This window comes from Topomyia yanbarensis, chromosome 2, assembly GCF_030247195.1.
Source record: "Topomyia yanbarensis strain Yona2022 chromosome 2, ASM3024719v1, whole genome shotgun sequence".
NCBI lineage: Eukaryota > Metazoa > Arthropoda > Insecta > Diptera > Culicidae > Topomyia > Topomyia yanbarensis.
In genome coordinates this window covers 358,472,969-358,493,506 of record NC_080671.1, presented here as the reverse complement: position 1 = coordinate 358,493,506, position 20,538 = coordinate 358,472,969, and the positions used below count along the sequence as shown (strand labels likewise).

Below are 20,538 nucleotides of genomic sequence, written 5' to 3'. Positions count from 1 at the left end.
AATTGTTTGTATTCTTAAAATAATTCGCGTAATCAACCATAAATACAATGTAATCAATTAATCATAAAGTAATCGTAAAGTAATTCATTACTACAAGACCAATTCTATTTGGATATTCACATTCTTGCTTTTATTTTTAAATATTTTCTGGTTATTCCATTTATGAATTTCACAATACATTTTACTTGCGGCTTAGGGAAACTGTGCGTAAGACGGACACCTTATGAGCGTTATGACTATTAAGGAAAAACGATCCTCAATGCTGCCTACATGGTACTCTTTCGTATTCTGTTTAGCAGACTACGCCCGTTGGCTATATAAATATAAATTATATAAATATCGTCGACAGAAAGGGTTTAATGATAAACTGTATTATATAATAATGTGATCAAAAACCGGATTGTGCCCACTTTTTAACATATTTTGCATTAAATAAATGGTTAGTGGGTCATTCTGACATGCATTCCCTGTTGTGTTTTTCAATTTCGAATCATATTTATTTTTTGGCGGAAAGGGGCTGTTGTCACATAAATATTACTTAAAAATGTTTACCCACTAATTCTCTTTATTCTCATTTTTACACGTGACTCTTTGGCCATTTTTTATCGATTTACCTATTCCAATTAAATTTTATCAAAAAATCAAAACCGTGGATTTCGATCTTTACTAGACTTATTGCAACTTCAGAGGAAAAGGTTTCACACCTCATGCTGCTTTTAACAACTCGTCTCCAATAAATACAGAAATCGAAATGTTGTTTGGAGAGACATGGCAATATATTGAATCTACTAGTTACTCTGGAATTCATCAATAATTCTGCTCTATTTAAAAGTTCAGAATGTTACCACGTTGCAGATATGTACGAAACAATACGGTGTATTTAGATTTCCAAGCTATTATTAATTTTTTTTTCTAGATAAGTACAACTCTGGACAATGCATTAGCATATTAAATAATGTCCCTTGACGCATAAGAAGTGTTTATTTAAGTTCTCTATTTAACTGGCACGTTCACGTTAACTTGAAGGTTCCCACAATTTAATTGTTTTATAATTTAATATTTTTAAATCCAGGGCGTTTCAGCTCTCTCAGTTTATTTTTTTATATTAATACAATGGCCATTCTAAAATTAGGAATATTGGTAATATATAAAAGTTGTTAATTGAATTTCTTAGGCCCTAAGATATTGACTGAAGGTAATTAAAAATTAGGGAGGCATTCAAAAACATTTCAATACAAAAATACAAGAAATTTTTTTGATTTAACAATGAAAATTAGAAGACACATTTTTCGACATTTGGGGGGCGTGCAAAATATTCTTTGGAATGACATTCACAATGGGGTCATTCACAAGAGCGACATTCGGGGGATTTAGTAGAAAAGGGCATATTAGGGACACCAAAGAGATGGCGGACAACGAAGCTTGCACCATTATGGTACACAAAAGACCACTCGGCTGGTCTCTGCAGCAGCAATAGATTTTTTGCTGGTTCTTGTAGTAGACATCAGAAAACAATAGAAAAAATTGAAGAAGTAACTTATGTTTGAATGTTCATCACCAGCACGTCCAGAACCGATAAGAAATTGTTTATCTGAGATCTGGCACCAAAATACTCGTCTCATGCCCAGACAACATGTTCGATGGCGTGATAATCCCTCGCCACAAGTTCAAAGACCGTTCTCCACAAGCCCAATATGCAAGGAATGCGCATCCATCTTTTAATGATTCGACATCGGCATCACCCGAATTAAATTACAACCCATATCTATCACCTTAAAAAAGGGTTTCGTGGACACTTTTGGAATTATAGAATGTTGCCACTTTTCTAAGTCTCTACTGCTCCACGATATTTGCCTTCGTTGAAGTGAATTGATCTTTCATAAAAATCACCTTAGCTAGAGTTTGCGCCTTCTCATTACCCGGAATGGAGCAATTGGAACAATAAAACTCAGGAGTTGCCGTGTTTTCCCCAGAAAATACGGGGAGTGCTTTCCACGCTCTATGGAACTGAGCGACTCTTTACAGCTTATACTATCCATAACCGTTGTGTATCCGACGCGGTACCAGGCTTTTTAAGTTTCAATTAATGAAATTCCTATGTTTTATCCATAGCTGGAAATTGAAACTTTGTGACATCTTAGAACTTCACTAAGTCAAGCTTTTGGGTTAATAATATTGTTGATACAGTAAGGGTGGGAGTGAGGAGGGGCTCCTGATTTTTTTTACTACGTAACAGGCCGACGTGGGTACCCACAAAACTAAAATGCCCATAACTAAGGTAATATCCAACCGATTTCGATACTTTTGACCGTTTTGGATTCAGGAACTCATCAACTTTTGGACTTGCTAAAATTGAATCGGGTTACTTCATTCGGTTCCCGGGAATCCGGGTCTCCGGAAGCAGGTTCCTGTGCAGGGGGACTATTTGCGAACTTCAATGGAATACTAGCAATATGGGTATCAAAATTCTAGGAATTGCATCTGTAGGATGTATCTCGTGGTTTTGGAACCATTTGGTGATTTGACCCCGGAACGGACATTCCGGAGCAGGTTCCCGTGGGGCCGTGAGTGGCCATTCCATTCCAATTCCATTTTTCAAATTACCATAGGGTCCCGTAACAATAAAAAACAGACTTCCGAGACAATTTGAAGAGTTTTGATACTCATATTGCTAGTACATTATTAAAATTTACAAATATATCCTAGTACTGGAACATTACTCCGGAAAATCCGGATTACCAAAAAACAGATCCATTATTCCGGTTGTATTGTACAGAATCAAAAAGTGGACGAGTTCCTGAATCCAAAACGTCTAAAACTGTCCAAATCGGTTAAAGGAAGCCATAGTTATGAGCATTTCAATTTGTGGGTACCCTCGTTGGCCTGTTGAAGGTGTTTTTTTTTGTTGAACACATAACTGATTTCGATGAAATAATGGCCTACAGGCAGGATGTCAACGATCCCAAGGATATCCTAAATTACGGCTAATTCTGAGACATAAACTGAAGCAGTTTGTGGAAGTGGTGAAATTTTGATTGAATGTGCCGAAGCCAAGAGACTCGTCGAGTTTTGATGAATCAGAGCGCCCCACCATATTCTGGTTATTAAATTTAAAAAAAATTAGAACATTGATTGTTGCCACTTCTATTTCAGATTTCTAATGTAGTTTCCTAGTCGAACTAGATGACAAGATATTTTACTGTGGAGACTTGAACGATAGTTTGACCCATTAAAAGAAGCTGTAGTTGTACTGAATCAAGCTTGCTTTAAAATACGACTAGTTTTGATTTGTGGAAAATGAAAAATCTTATACCCGGTTGATAAATCCAAGCAGACGACTATCCAAAGTACCTTACCTATTACGGTGGCCCCTCCATCATCTGAAAGATGCCTTAGCGTGTTAAAATTTGCAAGATATTCATAGATGTCGTTTGTAAGCAAATTGTACAAAAGGGGGCTGAGAGATGAACCTTGAGGAAGACGCATGCCGCTTTCTTTTATTAATTTCTATTCTATTCTATTCTGTGTAAGGGACACAGCCAGTATTGAAAAGCATCCTGGAAAACACTAAAGTTATTCTGTAGTGTTTTTCTTGTCAATATTAATATTTGAAGCATATTTTCTAGTGTCGCAAATATTAAAACGGCCAGGCCTAATGTGCAGAGTGGGTTTGAAGAAGTTTCAAAAATAGACGGCAATTAAATTATTCATTTAGAGTCGATTTCTTCACCCTCGCTTAACTTTTAAACCAGGTTCACCAGTACGTTTAACCCTGGCTTAAGCGCTAAGCGAAGGTGAAGAAATCGGTCCTTAATGAATAATTTAATTAACGAATTGTTTTGAATCTTAAAGTAGGAAGAAATGAGGACAACCGTATCGACTGTTTCAGTTTGAAGGGGATATAATAAATCGTTGGAAGTGGCTTTGCTAAGAAGGTTAATGTCACTCCTATGGTCCTTTGGGATGGGGCAGAGGTATTTACACCTGGCTAATAAGCCTAGGTTATAGCGCCTTTGCTCGCTCTGCATGCCGCTTGCTTTCATTAATTTTATAAAAATTGTTTAAGATTGTGTGAAATGATAACAAGCAAGCACACAGCAGCTTACTATTCATCCGAATCGTCGTTTTGAATTTTTTTTATCAGTATATCGCACTTTCCCAATAGAATTTAATGCTGATTTCGGTTTTAGATCAGAGTCGCTCTAGGTTCGCTCTAATATTTACAAAATCCATACAAAAGTGGGAGCTCAGAGCGAACCTAGAGCGGATCGGCTCTAAAAACGAAATCAGCATAAGCTACAATGCTTTTTGAGCATATTTTATATTTCAGTTTCGTCGCCTACTACGATTACTTGCAAGCATTTTCTTAAACCTATATCCATTTTTTCGAGTTTGTGTTGAACCAGCGAATAATACTATGTTTTGCTTTTGTCAAAATATAATGTTAAATTTGGCGTAAATTAGCCCCCATGGCGTAAAGTAACCCCCGATGACGATATCCAATAAAATAGCGATAAATTTGCTAAGCATGAACAGTTTCCGCTTAAAATAATTGAATAATCTGAAATAATTCCAACAGGAACTCGCTTTGCTTCGACGTAATCCAGAGTAATCAAGGAATTTTACAGTAATCGAGTAATTAATTATTATTCAGTTTTTCGAAGGAGTAATCTTTATAATCATGAAGTAATCTAGGTAATTTTTCGGGAGTGACAGGTAATCAATGCTGTTGGAAACCCCTTGAATCGTACAGTATATTTTGTATTGAGGGTAAATCTCCCAAGTTTTTCGAAAATCGAATTATTTTTAATGTTATTTTACAGATCGGATGATGAGTTTAGATTTTATTTAATTTCTCTAGTTTGATCCTGCTCATTTTTAATCAGTTAAAAGTGATGATGCCTTCTTCCAATATATGTTTGCCTTTATCCTCTAGAAAGGCTATGCAGTTACTGTGAAAATTGACATTTTAACCGAGGTTTCGGAGGGCTGAGTTGCCTACACAATTCGAATCAGTTCGTCGAATTCGGCAAATGTCTGTGTGTTCGTTTTTATAGTAAAAGGCTCTAAAAGCCTGGCACTGTGTGGAACACACGACTCACGTTTGTGCCTAACCACTAAAACACTTCTTATTCTTTTACGTCCTTCTGCCCGACGGAACTACGTCAAGATATTGCTTCGTAGGGGACTCATTGTGCTCGTCGCATCTCTTTCTTCTGCTCTACCTCGGAGCTGGCCTGTCGGCGAATCTACCCTGCCGTCAATTCTCCGGCAGTAGATTGCTCCTGATATCGATGTACGTTTCTGGGCGCCATTTAGCTCCCCGATTCGTCTACTCAATCTAGTCCCTGGCGTTGGACCTAGCCTCCTCAACGGGCCAGCCAGTAGGTGCTGAGGGCCATCCAGCGATTCCGGGTGGAGCGTAGCTACCGGTTCACTGGCGCCCCAACGACCTACTGCTAGCTATTCGACGCGGTCTACTCGTTCTATGCCCCGGCGGTGGATCTGGCTTACACACAAGCACCCGGTAGGGTGTTGAGGTCGGCCCAGCGATTTCGGTGAAGCCTGACGTCCTGTTCCGGAATTTATGAAAAATGGCGTTTTCATTCCGACAATTTCGCAGGTTTAGTAGCACATCATTTGATAAAATTATTTTGACGTTATATCCTCCAAGAAGTATTTATGGCGAATTTATACTCTTTATACAAATTTAGTTCCAGACTTAATGTCTTCAGCAAAATTTTTAGGAGTGCTATTACAAACCACTTTGTTGAAGACATGTTCAAGGTATTAACATATTTTAGGCTATTTCTGTTCAATTTTAAATTTAATTATTATGATTTTATTGTTTGTGAAAATCTCTGTTATTGTTTATGAACATTAAAATTTACATTTTATCCAAAGTTTGAGTTTGTGAAGGTCACAATAGAAAGTTATTTTAGAAAAAACTAGATTAAGGAACACTTCGTAAATATCATTTTATAACTCGATATGCTACATATACGTAGTATTCATGCCTACAATAAAATTGTTTTGTATGAAAGTCTCAACAAATTCGCTAAAGACAGGAACTCTGTTACAATGTTTAGAAAAACTGATTCTCCATAATTTTAAAACTTCAAAGATGGCTGTTTCGTAATTATGCCATTTGGACAGAAAGTTAGATTTTCACCAAATCCCCACCAAGCCGAATTTCTAACTACGCCGTTGACTTTAAGTAAGTAGAAACAAAGTCGTTCCACACTCGTCCATAAGAAACTTCTTCGAATACTGCCTGTCTATTATAATACATTGAAAACCCGATTTGATCAGCCCCCAATTTTATCAGCCTCATATGAAAATATGTTTGATGGACTTTAACTTTCTTATCTTAGAGATGCAAATATGCAAAAATAATAGAATCATTTTTTTTAAATTTTTGCTCTAGAAGACTATATTAAATAATCAGAAATAGTTATTGGACTATATCAAGGGAAGGGAGGAATATTTTAACAGCTTCAGTTTATTATGAAGAAAAAATGTCGCGATTTAGTCAATGTTTCTATTTTGTCAGTTTAAAACACACCATGGAGATGATAAGAACGGGTCTTTACTGTAATTATTATTTACAGTAATTGGTACATCCCATTTTCTGAGGATATTTTCTTTCAATTGCATCGAACTATACCAATTTTTAGGTAGTTTTCAAGGGGTTCTTTTATCGACTTCTAATTAATTAATTTATGTTAAAATGGTATCCTAATTTAATTGGTATACTTAAGGGTTTATATGTTGCAGATAAAGAAAATTCTTAAATATTCAGCTTTCACAATATTACGAAAGCTTCTTAATAGAAACAGGGTTTTTTCACTTAGTTTAGAATATATTTACATTTATTTCGTAATAAAATAATGTTTTGAAAATATACTTGGTACCGCCCGTACCGCCGTTAGAAAACGTTAGTCTTCGTAATGTTTGATGTATTTCCAACGAGATTGATGGAAATATAAAGACAAATCGAGCTGGATCGGAAATTCAGAAAGAAATTAAGGTGAGTTACTGGTTATTACCCGATTAACAGTAAATAACCCCTGGATTCTGAGGATAAGTTGAAAAATGAGACCACAGATTACAGACGTTCATTTATTCATTTAATTTTTTTGTTTGTAATTTTTCTCCACTCATAGACCAAATTTTCGGATCAAAAATAATTGTTTTTACAAATTTGCTTCACCAACTTATAGGGTCTGGAGTATTTTTTTCAAAATCGAGCTAATTTTATTATCCAAAAGGAAATCGCTGTATTTTTTTTCAAAAAACTCTTCACCAATCTGACACTTTTCACCGTATCTCAATAAAAAGTAATAAGAAGAGTTGCCAGACTCCTAACAAATAGATTTTATAAGATTGGAACACTTCTCACTTCATATTCCTGCGTTATGAACGAAACGAAAAGGTGGCAATGTAGTTGCCACTGCCTTATAAAGGGTTAAACAACTTTCCCTAACAAGATTGTGAAAATTATAAAGTATTTGAAGATCTTTAATAGAAGTGACGGATGGTTATCGTAAAGTTTCGTGAAAAAGAAAATTCCAGTAATGATGATGATTTTCCCTAACGGGTTTCGAGAGTTTTTATTTGTTCTTTGGCATTAGGATTAGGGATAATAATACTGGGAAGCCATTTTCAGAATAAGTCGATATCGAAGTAAAGTAGGAACTATGCACGCATGTATTTCAGAGGTAGCGAGATATCAAGACATGAAATTTCAGTTCTTAGTTCTCAGCTGCGTTGGAACTTTGAGTAAATGCTATTGAGAGTATAAACTTCAAATCCATTCGAAAATTTGTTTTTCGAATTTGTTGACTCAGCACAACATATATAACCCCTTTAGGAAAATTCAGTTTTCCCTACACAATGCATTGATTGAAGAATTTATATATGTTATTAACGGAGCATTAGCAATAATTCGTTTGTATCCCATGTAGTATGTGTTATCAAAAACATCGCGAAGCATCAAGTTCTAAATGTTCTCAATCGATACAATACCCGAAGAAAGCGATAAGAGTTATAAGAAATGTATCATCACACTGTTAGGTGGATTAGAAGCGTTTTTACGTTACAAAAACAGGACTATGAACAAAAGTCATGTGCTTTGTAGTCATGTTCAATTTCGCTTGAGTAACGCCCTCATAACGCTCTTTTTAGTGTAAATATTTGTTTTTGTTTGGCGAAATTTAGTCACGGTTTCCTTATCATTGCCAAATCGATTTTCTGTATGTTCACAACTTTATTATCATCGATCTCAGTTGACTCATGAGTCCACAATTAAACCATTGTGAACATTTTCTCGTGCTCCATTTTACGAAACTCGGAATGTTATTCATGAATCCATTCAATCCTCGTGAATTATTTCATATATTAAACACGACTTACCATTCGTGCTCCTGAAATAGTTCACAAAATCATGAAATATTAATCATGTACACTCAGGTTTTTTTTATGCGGGGGATACGAGCTGCGTAAATGAAAACCGCGTAAATGAAAACCGCGTAAATTTCAAAATCCGCGTAAATGAAAACCGCGTAAATTTCAAAATCCGCGTAAATGAAAACCGCGTAAATTTCAAAATCCGCGTAAATGAAAACCGCGTAAATTTCAAAATCCGCGTAAATGAAAACCGCGTAAATTTCAAAATCCGCGTAAATGAAGACCACTTAAATTTAAGAATCCGCGATAAAGGGAACCTCATTGATGGATACCGCGTGAATTCCAAAATCCGCGTAAATGAAAACCGCGTAAATTTCAAAAACCGCGTAAATAAAAACCGCGTAAATTTCAAAAACCGCGTAAATGAAAACCGCGTAAATTTCAAAATCCGCGTAAATGAAAACCGCGTAAATTTCAAAATCCGCGTAAAAAAAAACCGCGTAAAAAAATACCGCGCAAAAAAAACCGCGTAAAAAAAAATTTGAGTGTATTCGTTAACTCGTTCATGATTCCTAGTACAAGGGTCACAACTGACCATGCGTACCTGTGAAATAAATAAAAGTTACCATTCGTGCTTGTGAAATAGTTCACAAACCCATTATTCATGTAATCGTAAACAGGTTTATGATCCCTAATATATTAGTCACGATCCAATATCCGTGCTCGTGAAATGGTTCCAAAGTTCATTACATATTGTTTATGTATTCGTTGACTGGTTCATGAGCTCTGGTACAAGATTCACGATCTATTTTACGTGAAGATATCCCTAAGCATATTCAATTTCATGGAACATGGTAATAAAATGTTCAAGTGAACCAATTTCACAAAATTTAGAGTATTAGTTGTGGAATGATTCTTGTTCCGTGCACTTTTTCATGAAATATCCAGCTGCTAGCGACCAAGAATAGGTACGACCTGTGGATACAAAAAAACTATAAGGACTATTATCGGTATTCATTTAATACGGTTCAGTGTGATTTTTAGATAGAAAACAAAAACTACGCAGAGTTTTCAAAATAAGATCCCGCGAACCAGTCACACTTTTATGATCCAGTTCACCTTGTTACGTTACATTGAGTAAAATAATCGATAGTAACCAAAAAATAACATATCGCGATAGGGCGAAGAGAAATTACGAATACCACGATGAAACTGCTGATATCATGTCACATTACTACCCGTGTCAAATTAGAAAGTAAGCTCTAGAATAAAATATCACGACAAGATGAACCGAAATTACAAAAATCGTGACTAAGATTCTTAAATCATAAACTGAAATCACACAACTCGTGACATATTGCAAAAATAGATTCTTTTACCGCAAATTCCCTGTTGAAGTGCTGATTGTACGCCACACAGAATCGCAAAGATTTCTGCTTGGAATACGGTACAGTATCTACCAAGCGAATGAGATTGGTGCAATCTCATTTCCTGGCAATAGACACCAGCACCTGCTCGACCCTCCAACAAAGGACCGTCACTATAACAAACCAAATATTCTTCAAGTTGTCGCTCGATCCAGCCAGACAGCCATTCCTCGTGAAGAGGAATTCTCACATTGAAAGTTCTAAAAGGAAAACTACATGTGAGTGTTAGGTCACTTGCAGCAAGTGTATACTCATTCCAAGTAACCATTTGGGGCCACAGTCTTGTATGGTTAATTGCACGATCTATTGGGTTACTGTTCCAGAGCCCAGTAAGCTTACGACGGTATGCACAAGAAAGTCGAGAACGCACCAGTCATCGCCATCAAGACCATCCTCTGAAAATGGTTTAACTTTGATTGGACTGTCATGGCTGCCAGTATTGGTCTAACAAGATTTGTTGAAAACCCGTCTACATTGGCCATCCAAGCTTTCTTGATCCTGAAATAGATGTGAGCTATTCTATTAAATTTTGAGTCAAGAATTACCCTACCCAAGTAGCAATTGAAGTTTTATAGCATGCTACAAGCATAATCTAAGCTTTATCAGCTGCTATAAAACTACCATAAAACCTCAATTGTTACTAGAGTAACGTACTTACCTTGATCTTCGATAATAATTTCAGCGTCACAAAAACTGCACTGGACGAGCTCCGGTTGTAATCCTTCGTTGCGTGAAATTTTATTTGGATTAACTGATAGTCCAACATAAAGACAGCATTGCTCAACAACACATAAGGCTTGTTGCATCAAATCAAAAAGTGTGTTAATGCACACGGTGATCATTATATGATAATCATCGGTGAAACCATACGTCGGAAACTCAAGCTCATTAAGTTTTCTCAACAAACCATCGGCGACAAGGTTCCATAGAAGTGGTGACAGCACTGTACCTTGAGGACATCCGCAGAAACTCAGTTTCCTTATCTCTACTTGTCTTAACGGTGAGCACAGATATCGGTTGCTAAGCATTGCGTGTATCCAGTTCGTGATATATGAAGGTAGTCCATGAACTCGTGCTTCCAAAATGGATTCGAAAGACACGTTATCAAAAGCACCTTCAATATAGAGAAAAACTCCTAAGCTTGATTGCTTTTGTGAAAAATCTTTTTCAATGTTCTAGACAACGTTGTGTAACAGGGTGGTAGTAGAATTTTCCCGCTAATATGCATGTTGCATTGCATGCAGCGGGTGCTCGCCCAAGCTAACATCCCGAATGTAGTGGTCGATTAAACGTTAAACTGATTTGAGAAGGAACGAGGTCAGACTTATCGATCTAAAGCACTTTGCCTCCTCATAAGTGACGCGGTCACCTTTAGGGTTGCCCTTCCCCTCCGGGTTTGACGGGTTTCGGGATCTCAATCTCCGGGCCTCCGGGTTTTACATCAATTTCTCCGGATTTGGTGGGATGAAGCATAATCTTAACTTTTTTGAAATTGATTGATTCTTTGCAAAATATTTAAAAAATCTAAGTTTACTATCACTCTGGTTCAGATTTATTTTGCCCGAATAACCCTTCGTTTCAAGGTGGCGAAGATGAGTTCACCAAACATTGCTGTTTTCGTTCGCAAACCATGAAAATGAAAAAAAGGAAAGTAATATTTGAACAATTGAAATTTTGCATTTTGCATCCAAAATGGTGTATAAAGTTATTTTGCTGCAATTTTACCAAATCACTTCACTGTTGGTGGTGCTTATCAGCAGCTGCACCAAGGTATGGCGGATTTGTTCTAATCCAAATGGCTAGGTCAACATCAAACGAATTTTTCCGGTGTTATTGCTACTTATGCACCGACCCTTAGCACCCCTTTGTTGGGACCTCTGGTGATGAATATCCGACAGCACATAGTGCTCCTGTTAGTTGTCAAGGAGAGCAATGCTCGTTCGATTTATCCACCACAGCGAGAGTAGCTGGTGCTTTTGCATTCTGGGCACTTTGTCGGGGAAGTGAAATACTAAACCTAATTAAACCGACAAAACCGTTCTGAAATGTAAAAATCCTGTTTTAATCCACCTAGAGGTGCAATTGTGCCTTTCTCATTTCTCCAAACTATGATTTAATAGCTGGTTCGTACAATATAACTTTATGGAAATGTCTTTTATTCTTATTACACTTGGTAAGTATATATAAGAGCACCCTTTTGCATTCATCGCGGTATCGGTTTGAATCGGAGTTTTCTATGTGATCGACCTCCACAACCCGTAACTCCGGTGCTGGAAGTCGGATGGAGATGGAATTTAATATCAGTTTCTGGGGACGCAACATCTTTCATTTGAGACTAAGTTGAGCAAATCTGCCATTTTCGAGAAACCAATATAACCGTTATTCTGACTTTGGATGCTTCCGGATCCGTCGATGGTGGCCAGTGTGGCCAAAGAGACTTTGAATGACTGTTGGGGACCTAGATCTACAAATTCAACAGTTGTGTTTACATTTTGGAAAAAAATCACCTTTTTACATTCATCGCAGAATTCGTTAGAATCGGGATTTGCTGCGTGATCGTACGTATCACCCTGTAATTCAGGAACCAGAACTCGGATCCACACAAAATTCAACAGCAGCTGATGGACCTTTCATTTAAAATTAAGTTTGTCAAAATCGGTTCAGAAAATTCCGAGAAACTGATTTGGAAAAATCAACAAATTTTGTTTTGTAACCATACTCTTCAACTCGTAATTCGGAGCAAGATGTCGGTTGAAAATGAAATTCAATAGCAACCTATGGGAATATTATACCTTTCATTTGAATCTTAGTTTGTAAAAATCGGTTCAGCCATCTCCGAGTAACCGATGTGGACATTTTGTTAACAAATCCGCACATACACACACATACATACACACATACACATACACACATACATACATACACACATACATACACACAGATATTTTGCTATCTCGGCGAACTGAGTCGAATGTTATATGAGACTCGGCCCTCCGGGCCTCGGTTAGAAAGTCGGTTTTTGGAGCAATTGCATAACCTTTCTATATAAGAAAGGCAAAAGAATAATATTTAATTAGCTTAATAAGCATGAGTTCAATGTTATCTTCATGTGATTATAATTTGCACAGGTTGGTGGAATGCGTTTGAACGTATAGGGAATGGGGGTTTAGTAGAGTGGGTGTGGAGGATGCGTCAGAAATCCTTCATCTTATTTCGGTATACGGGGTGGATGAAGGAAATCTGGGCGTGAGGGTGATCCAAGAAGAGGGGAGTGATGAAGGAGGGAGGTGTAAGGGCAAGGTGGGGAGGGGGGGGGGGAAGGGACGGCGACGCAATACTCAACTGCATATTTTGCCTTCCATTTGAGACTTGGTTTGAGAAAATCGGTTCAGTCATCACCGATGAACCGATGTGACTTTAATCGTGGAATATGCCCGGAATTCCGGACTTCCGGAATCGTCGATAGTGGACAATATATTCAAAGAATGTTTGATTGGCAATCAGTGATCTAGATCTACGATTAGAAGTAATTTGGTGACCATTTCAATAGTTTTTAGCCTCTGAGGTATTACGATTGTACCGATTTATATGGGACATTCCAGTGTATCCTTACTAACACCCCTGTAACTCCGGAAGCAAGAGTCAGAACCGAATGAAATTCAGCAGCAGTCAATGGCATTACTGTATCTTTCATTTGAAATCAAGTTTGTAAAAATCGGTAGAGAATTCGTTGTGGAATGGGTGTGATATTAGCTTAGGAACTTGGCGGGTTCCCCGAGGGCGTCATGAACCGTCATAGGTGGCCAATGTGGTCAAAGCTGCTTTGATTGATCATTAGTGATCCAGACCCGCAAACTAGAGTAATGTTACATCAATTTTAATATGTTTTACATCATTTGAACATTATGGTGGTACCAGTTTATATGGGAATTTGCTGTGTGACCGCACTCTTCAACCCGTAACTCCGGAACCGGAAGTCAGATCAACTAAAAATTCAATAGCAGCTTATGGGAGCGTTATACCTTTCAGATGAAACTAAGTTTGCGAAAATCGGTTTAGCCATCTCTGAGAAAATTGTGTGAGTTTAAATGACGCACACACACATACACACACACATACACACACAGACATTTGCCGATCTCGACGAACTGAATCGAATGGTGTATGATACTCGGCCCTCCGGGCCTCGGTTAAAAAGTCGATTTTTACAGTGATTGCATAGCCTTTCTTTATATGAGAAAGGCAAAAATGTTCAGCTTCCTTTTAACGCCATGGAAGATTGGTGCGTAATAAGTTTGGTAAAAATATAACATTCTACGGTGATTGCGAGATAATTTCGGTAATGAAAGACTACATATTTATCTCTTTTTCGCTAATTAAGTAAAAAATGTCGAGCAATCGCTTTGATTCCAATTTCTGTCTAGCTTCACTCATAATCCACTATCCCACAGCACAGTGGTCGCAATGGTACCAAAACGTGCGTTTAATTAATGGTGCTCTAGGAGTTGATTTTAGCGATTTGGTGTGTTAGAAAAACTTTTTCAAAATGGAAGCCCCCTTCTTTTGATGTATACTGAATTGTGATTAATCCACCTAAAAGTGAGATAGAAAATTTATTTCCACTAACTTTTAAGATAGAGGCACGATGTCAATGACAAAGTTATAGTAAATTCTATTGCGAGAAAACTTGTTGAACATGCAAACTCTCCAAAATGTAATGGTGTTGAGATAAAGCACGTTGTTTGTGGGAGGCACCCAAAAAATCATTTTTTATTATAACTTTTTTCTGAGATTTTTGCAATTCTTCAAATGTTCTATGAAGTTGTTGAAATTAAGAAATTGCAGATATTTGTCGAAGACGTCAACATTTTTTATTTCAAAACTTAAGAGTTATTAAATAAAATGGGTTAAAAATACCGCCATTTTGAATGACAATTACTAAGAGATGTGGAAATATGTGGAAGACATTTCGATTCCATGAGAAAGACAGTGAAAAGCACTACAAGAAAAAATACTACTCACAACGGGCATCCACCGGCCTGTATATAAAAAATACTTTTCGGCAATGCATGTTTTTCATTTTGTAACAAAATAATTATGACATTTTAAGCATAACTTTTTATAGCAATTGTTTCTATGTGTTATTCTATTCTGCGAATATTCTAAAAAATCTTTGTAAATGTCTGTGTGCAAAAATTTTTGGCTGTCTTTACAAGAATAAAAACCATTACAAACAGTATTAGGGTTACTGCGCCCTAATTCATTTTAGCTCATCTATTCATCCCACCCATTGGAACCCATCAGTTAGATAAGTATTTGCTATCTCTATTCAACGTATTAGCTCAAAAAGTCTAACTGTACTGCTTCATATGAACGAAGGAAAGATGGTGATACTTACTTAAGCGCAATCCAGTCACTCTAAGTCGAGTTATCAACGAAATATTGTGACATCTCGACTAATGAGATGGATAAGGACTCGTCTACCTTATATGCAGTTCTCATGAAACGATTACGTGGCCGTAATTGTCAATAATTCTTTTGCAAGCACGCATTGAATGATTAAATATTTGAAATTAACCCTCAAAAAGGAAAGCGAAAATTGTGACTTCATAAAGCATCGCTTCTAAGACGCAATGAAAACCGTCGTTTTACCAGTGAGAGAATCGAAAGCCCGAAAACGCTCGATCATTTGTATTTCCAATTACAAGTTCATTGAAACTAGGGAACTGTAACTAGCCGAGCCTCTAAGACCCCTTGCCTTTTTGACGGTTAACATTTGACAGAGATGCAATATATAGGTGAATATATTTTTCTAAAGATTTTCTGGCAAGTTGGATCCTAAGTAGCAACTCTGGCTACATAGTCGTTTCGTGAAAATGATATCTAATACTCTTTGCTATGGTTCATTCTCATGAAAATACAGTAAACCTTTTTAGACGTCTCTAATGTTCACTTTCCAAATCCTGTTAATTTATGAATAGTTTCAGATAACAGAAATTCAAAGTTCACGATTTATATGTGTATTTATTACTCTCAATGATTTTTTAGAATATTCGACACATAGAAAAAAATCACTAAAAAAATTATGCTGAAAAAGTCATGCTTATTTTGTTACAAAATGAAAAACATGCATTGCCGGAAAGTATTTTTTATATACAGGCCGGTGGATGCCCGCTGTGAGTAGTATTTTTTCTTATAGTACTTTTCACTGTCTTTCACATGGAATCGAAATGTCTTCCACATATTTCCACATCTCTTAGTAATTGTCATTCAAAATGGCGGTATTTCTAACACATTTTATTTAATAACTCTTAAGTTTTGAAATAAAAAATGTTGACGTCTTCGACAAATATCTGCAATTTCTTAATTTCAACAACTTCATAGAACATTTGAAGAATTGCAAAAATCTCAGAAAAAAGTTATAATAAAAAAATGATTTTTTGGGTGTCTCCCACAAACAACGTGCTTTATCTCAACACCATTACATTTTGGAGAGTTTTCATGTTCAACAAGTTTTCTCACAATAGAATTTACTATAACTTTGTCATTGACATTGTGCCTCTAACTTAAAAGTTAGTGGAAATGAATTTTCTATCTCACTTTTAGGTGGATTAATCACAATTCAGTATACATCAAAAGAAGGGGGCTTCCATTCTGAAAAAGTTTTTCTAACACACCAAATCGCTAAAATCAACTCCTAGAGCACCATTAATTAAACGCACGTTTTGGTACCATTGCGACCACGCACAGGTCAGTGAAAATCTCCGTGTCGAAGCCACTCCAGAGGTGGCAACCCAAAAGGTGACTGGGAATTAATTTGAGAGTTATTTACCATCACGCTAATGAAATGTTCCTGTTGCAAGACTACAAGTGAAAATCTTTCAGTCTATTCTCAACCACCAAAGGCATCAGTCACAATACCAGTGTGCTCTCTGCTGCTACCCAAGCCAGCGCCAGCAGTTGCTTTTTTCTTGTGTGCTTTGTCTGAAGAACAAAGGGAATCGTTACTATTATTCTATTAGATGACTGAGTCTCGGCAACAAAATGTGATTCTTCGGGCCAACACGGTGGCCATTGACTTTCGGTCTTTCCGCATAAGACCGAGTATTGGTGATGTGGAACATTTGCTGAAGGAGAAAATGCAGCTTCGGTTTTCAGACGTCAGTTTCATTCAGTTGGAGTACGTCAGACACGCGGTGCTGATAACGTTCAACAAATTCGCCCAGGCAAAAAGATTCATTTCGCAAAACAACTTGAAATACGTTCTGGATTGTGACACCGCAAAAATCAAGATCCCTGTGTATATGGATAACGGAAATGTGGAAGTTAAATTACATGATTTGGCACCACGTACTTGATTCAGTTCGTATTTCGGAGAAGTGGAATCAATCACGGAGGATACGTGGAGGAACTACTTTCCAGGTATTTCAAATGGTGTTTTTGTGGTGAGAATGAGGGTAGACCAACCCATTCTCTCCTACCTTACCCTGCAGTACACAACAGAAGGGGGGAGGGGGGTGATACCATTATACAGCGAACTCTATGTACTTATCAAGGACAAATTAACACGTGCCAGTTCTGTGAACAAACGGCACATTATGGACAACCCTGCCCAGAAACCCCTAAGAAAAGCTCATCTACAGAATGAAATACCAACACTCAGTCTCCAATATCATTTACTGAGCCAGAAACGGTTGCCAAATTTGTAGCTGCTGTTCAAGCAATAATGACAACTGCGAAAGCCGCGTCAAGTACCACAAACTCAACAGCTAATTCTAGCAACTACTAGCAATGACGGAGGGTTCACGGTTGTGACCCGAAAGGGAAAGAAGTTAGGAACAACACCTGATCGCGAGCATCAAGGCAGTAACCCCGATGATGACCCGGACATGTGCGAAGGCGACAAAGATACAAATGACCTCCATGATATAGTTGACGTGAATGCAAGGATTTCCCCGACACGAAAATGAATCTCCACGCGCAATGGCAAGTCGCGCGTACGGGATCGATCTTAGCATTAATTGTTTATTATTTTTATTGTTTACATCATGTAAATATATAAAAGACCCACGGCTCCGTGAAGCTAACGCCTTGAGCCGTGCCAAATAAACGAATCAAAAAAAAAAAGTGAAAATCTTTTTCTAAATATGCTTGAAGTGCTTATATCATTATTGTAGTACAACTGGAATGATTTCATCCTTTCCTTAATCCTTCCTTAAGTCTCCGTATACGGAGCAAAACTTTCAATCGCCCATTTGATCGATTCGGTCGTCAGTGATGGCTCCATACAGCCTGGAAAATGCATGTCAAAAAGACAGTTGAGTACTACATATTCGTCAGACGAGTATTCACCATTAGCAGTTCTAATTGAACTGACATGAAAGTCTTTCGATTTCGAAGTTAACTTATTTAATCTACTAATCTCGTTGAGAATTGAGACATTTGTGGAGAGGCTTTTCCAACCACTTCGCTCAGAGGATCGAAGGGCATTTCTGTATGCTTTGCGAGCCAAACTAAATGTCCCTGCGTCTGCGATTCCAAGCTCTTCTACATAACTTTTTGAGTCGAACAAGTTCGGTATTCCACCAAGGTGTTCCTCTAGAAGCAAGCATAACTCGAAGCGAACAAGCCTCTTGGTATGTTGCTACTATGAGTGAGCTTGTTTTATCCATGACCTCATCCAAGTCACTTGGAGTATCTATCGTCAGAAGATATCCATGAAACCTAGTCGGCAAACCCCTTTTCGTTGAGGTCCCAGTTCGTAGATTTGGGATTACGATATGTGACGATATCTATCGAGACGTTTAAATGATCAAAGACGATGATCAGATAACGACGGTTCGAGCTCGTTTGGTACGAACCAGTTTGCCAATTCATGCGTAGTACCGTCAGAGCAGAGAGTTACATCTAACACCTCTTCTCTGCCAGCTCGTGCAAATGTTGGACAGTTTCCTGCATTAAGCATGTGGAGATTAGTACTACTTAAGTATTCCAATAATTCGATGCCTCTCAAATTGATATCTGAACTGCCCCAAATTATGTGGTGGACGTTTGCATAATTGCCGATTATGAGAGGAAACCCATTTCTGTCACAGTATGATACAACCCTTCGAAATCATCAGAAGGCTGAACAATAGACGTATTTCTTGTTTATGTCGTCAACACTCATATTTACCGTGATAGCACAAATATCGCGAGTTGTGAGGTCGGATTTAAGACATGCGTCAATAGCTCTATTCGCAAGTATACATGCACGAGGCATTTCACGTGGATTTGTCATGCCATTTTTGTTGAAAGCTACGAAGACGGATTTAAGTAGCTTTCCAATGTAGAAGTTTCCTTTATGGTTCTTGAACCAAAACTATGGAAGCTTTTCCTTCCTGCACAAAGCGGGATAGATTCATAGTTGCTGTACGTTTATGCTGAAGATTAATTTGTGCTACTCTAACCATACTCAATTACAGCGCTACATATTCCATTATCAACACTTGTACAGCAACTAAAAGATTGTTACATGTTTGCGTTTCGGCTTCGCCTCATCAGAAAGCGACACTAACTTTATGTCGGAATAGATTAGCGCCGGCTTATATAGCAAAGAATTAGAAGATACCAAACACGCTGTCTTATAACCGCCTAAAGTGAACCCCGAAATGGGCATTTGGGACATGACCATCATTTGAATCCCACGATTTGCGAAGAAACAAACGTCCACTGTGTCAGAGATTGGCTTAACACAGCAAGGGTAAGACCCACGACACACCGTGCGCGATTGGCATATTTTAGTCCTGCCAGCCATTCAGTCCTCGGCACGGAGAAACACCTAGACTTGAGGACTCCTGTTTTCATGCTTCGCTTACAACATGGGAACAAGAACCCAGTGGATCAATTCTTGGTTGAGATACATCAACCCGCCGGATGCCACACGGCCTCTAGGCTGGTTTTGTCCGGAGAAAGATAATAGACTGTTATCAACCTCCTAGCTAACCGACCTTTGCTGTGTAGCTGATCTCCCGAGCAAATACTCATGGGTTCAAACACTACATAGCCCCTTGAAAAGACCTTAAACATGGTCCGTGCCAAAATTCACAACCATCAAGACACCATAAAATGGTCTCAGTAACCCATAAATATACCAACATATGGTATTTTATATGGGATCTACCGGACCATGGTGATGGTGTTTTCATGGGTTGAACCCATTTCAAACACCCATGTCAAACCCCATGAGAATGGGGATATTATGGGCTTTTCGTTTGCTCGAGCTACTCACAACTAGTGCTAATATCGAATCATGTCGAACCGACCCAGGGATGCCGACCAACATAACTTACATTCCTTTCCAGCCATTTTCGCGGGGTTCCTTCCTTGGATTTTTCAACGACTTGTTTCTAAAGTGACCGAACTCGAAAGACACGGCTCGCTGTATTATTTCATCCCTGAACAGGAAGTTAATATTTTTTAAAAGTAATTCAAAAACACTCATGGGAGGGGTTTTGAGCCCCTAAAACTCTCCCATTGCGCACGGGCCTGGAAGGGATGACTGGGAAGAGACTGCATTGTAAGTGTACAATTTGTAATTAACTGAATGCACGGCTTTTGTGCTATCACTCTATTAACTTCCATGCAAAGGAATATTTTGAAATATCTACCTGTCTCCTTCACGAATCGCATTCTCCCTCTGCTGCACTCTGTTTAAGCGGCT

At 37.9% G+C, this 20,538-nt stretch overlaps 1 protein-coding gene across 4 annotated transcripts in view; it reads left to right on the top strand.

Moving 5' to 3' along the window:
* Nucleotides 1-20,538, top strand: part of LOC131684317 (D(2)-like dopamine receptor) — a 135,631-nt gene that overhangs the window by 52,163 nt on the left and 62,930 nt on the right. The gene's annotated exons all lie outside the window — the stretch shown is intronic.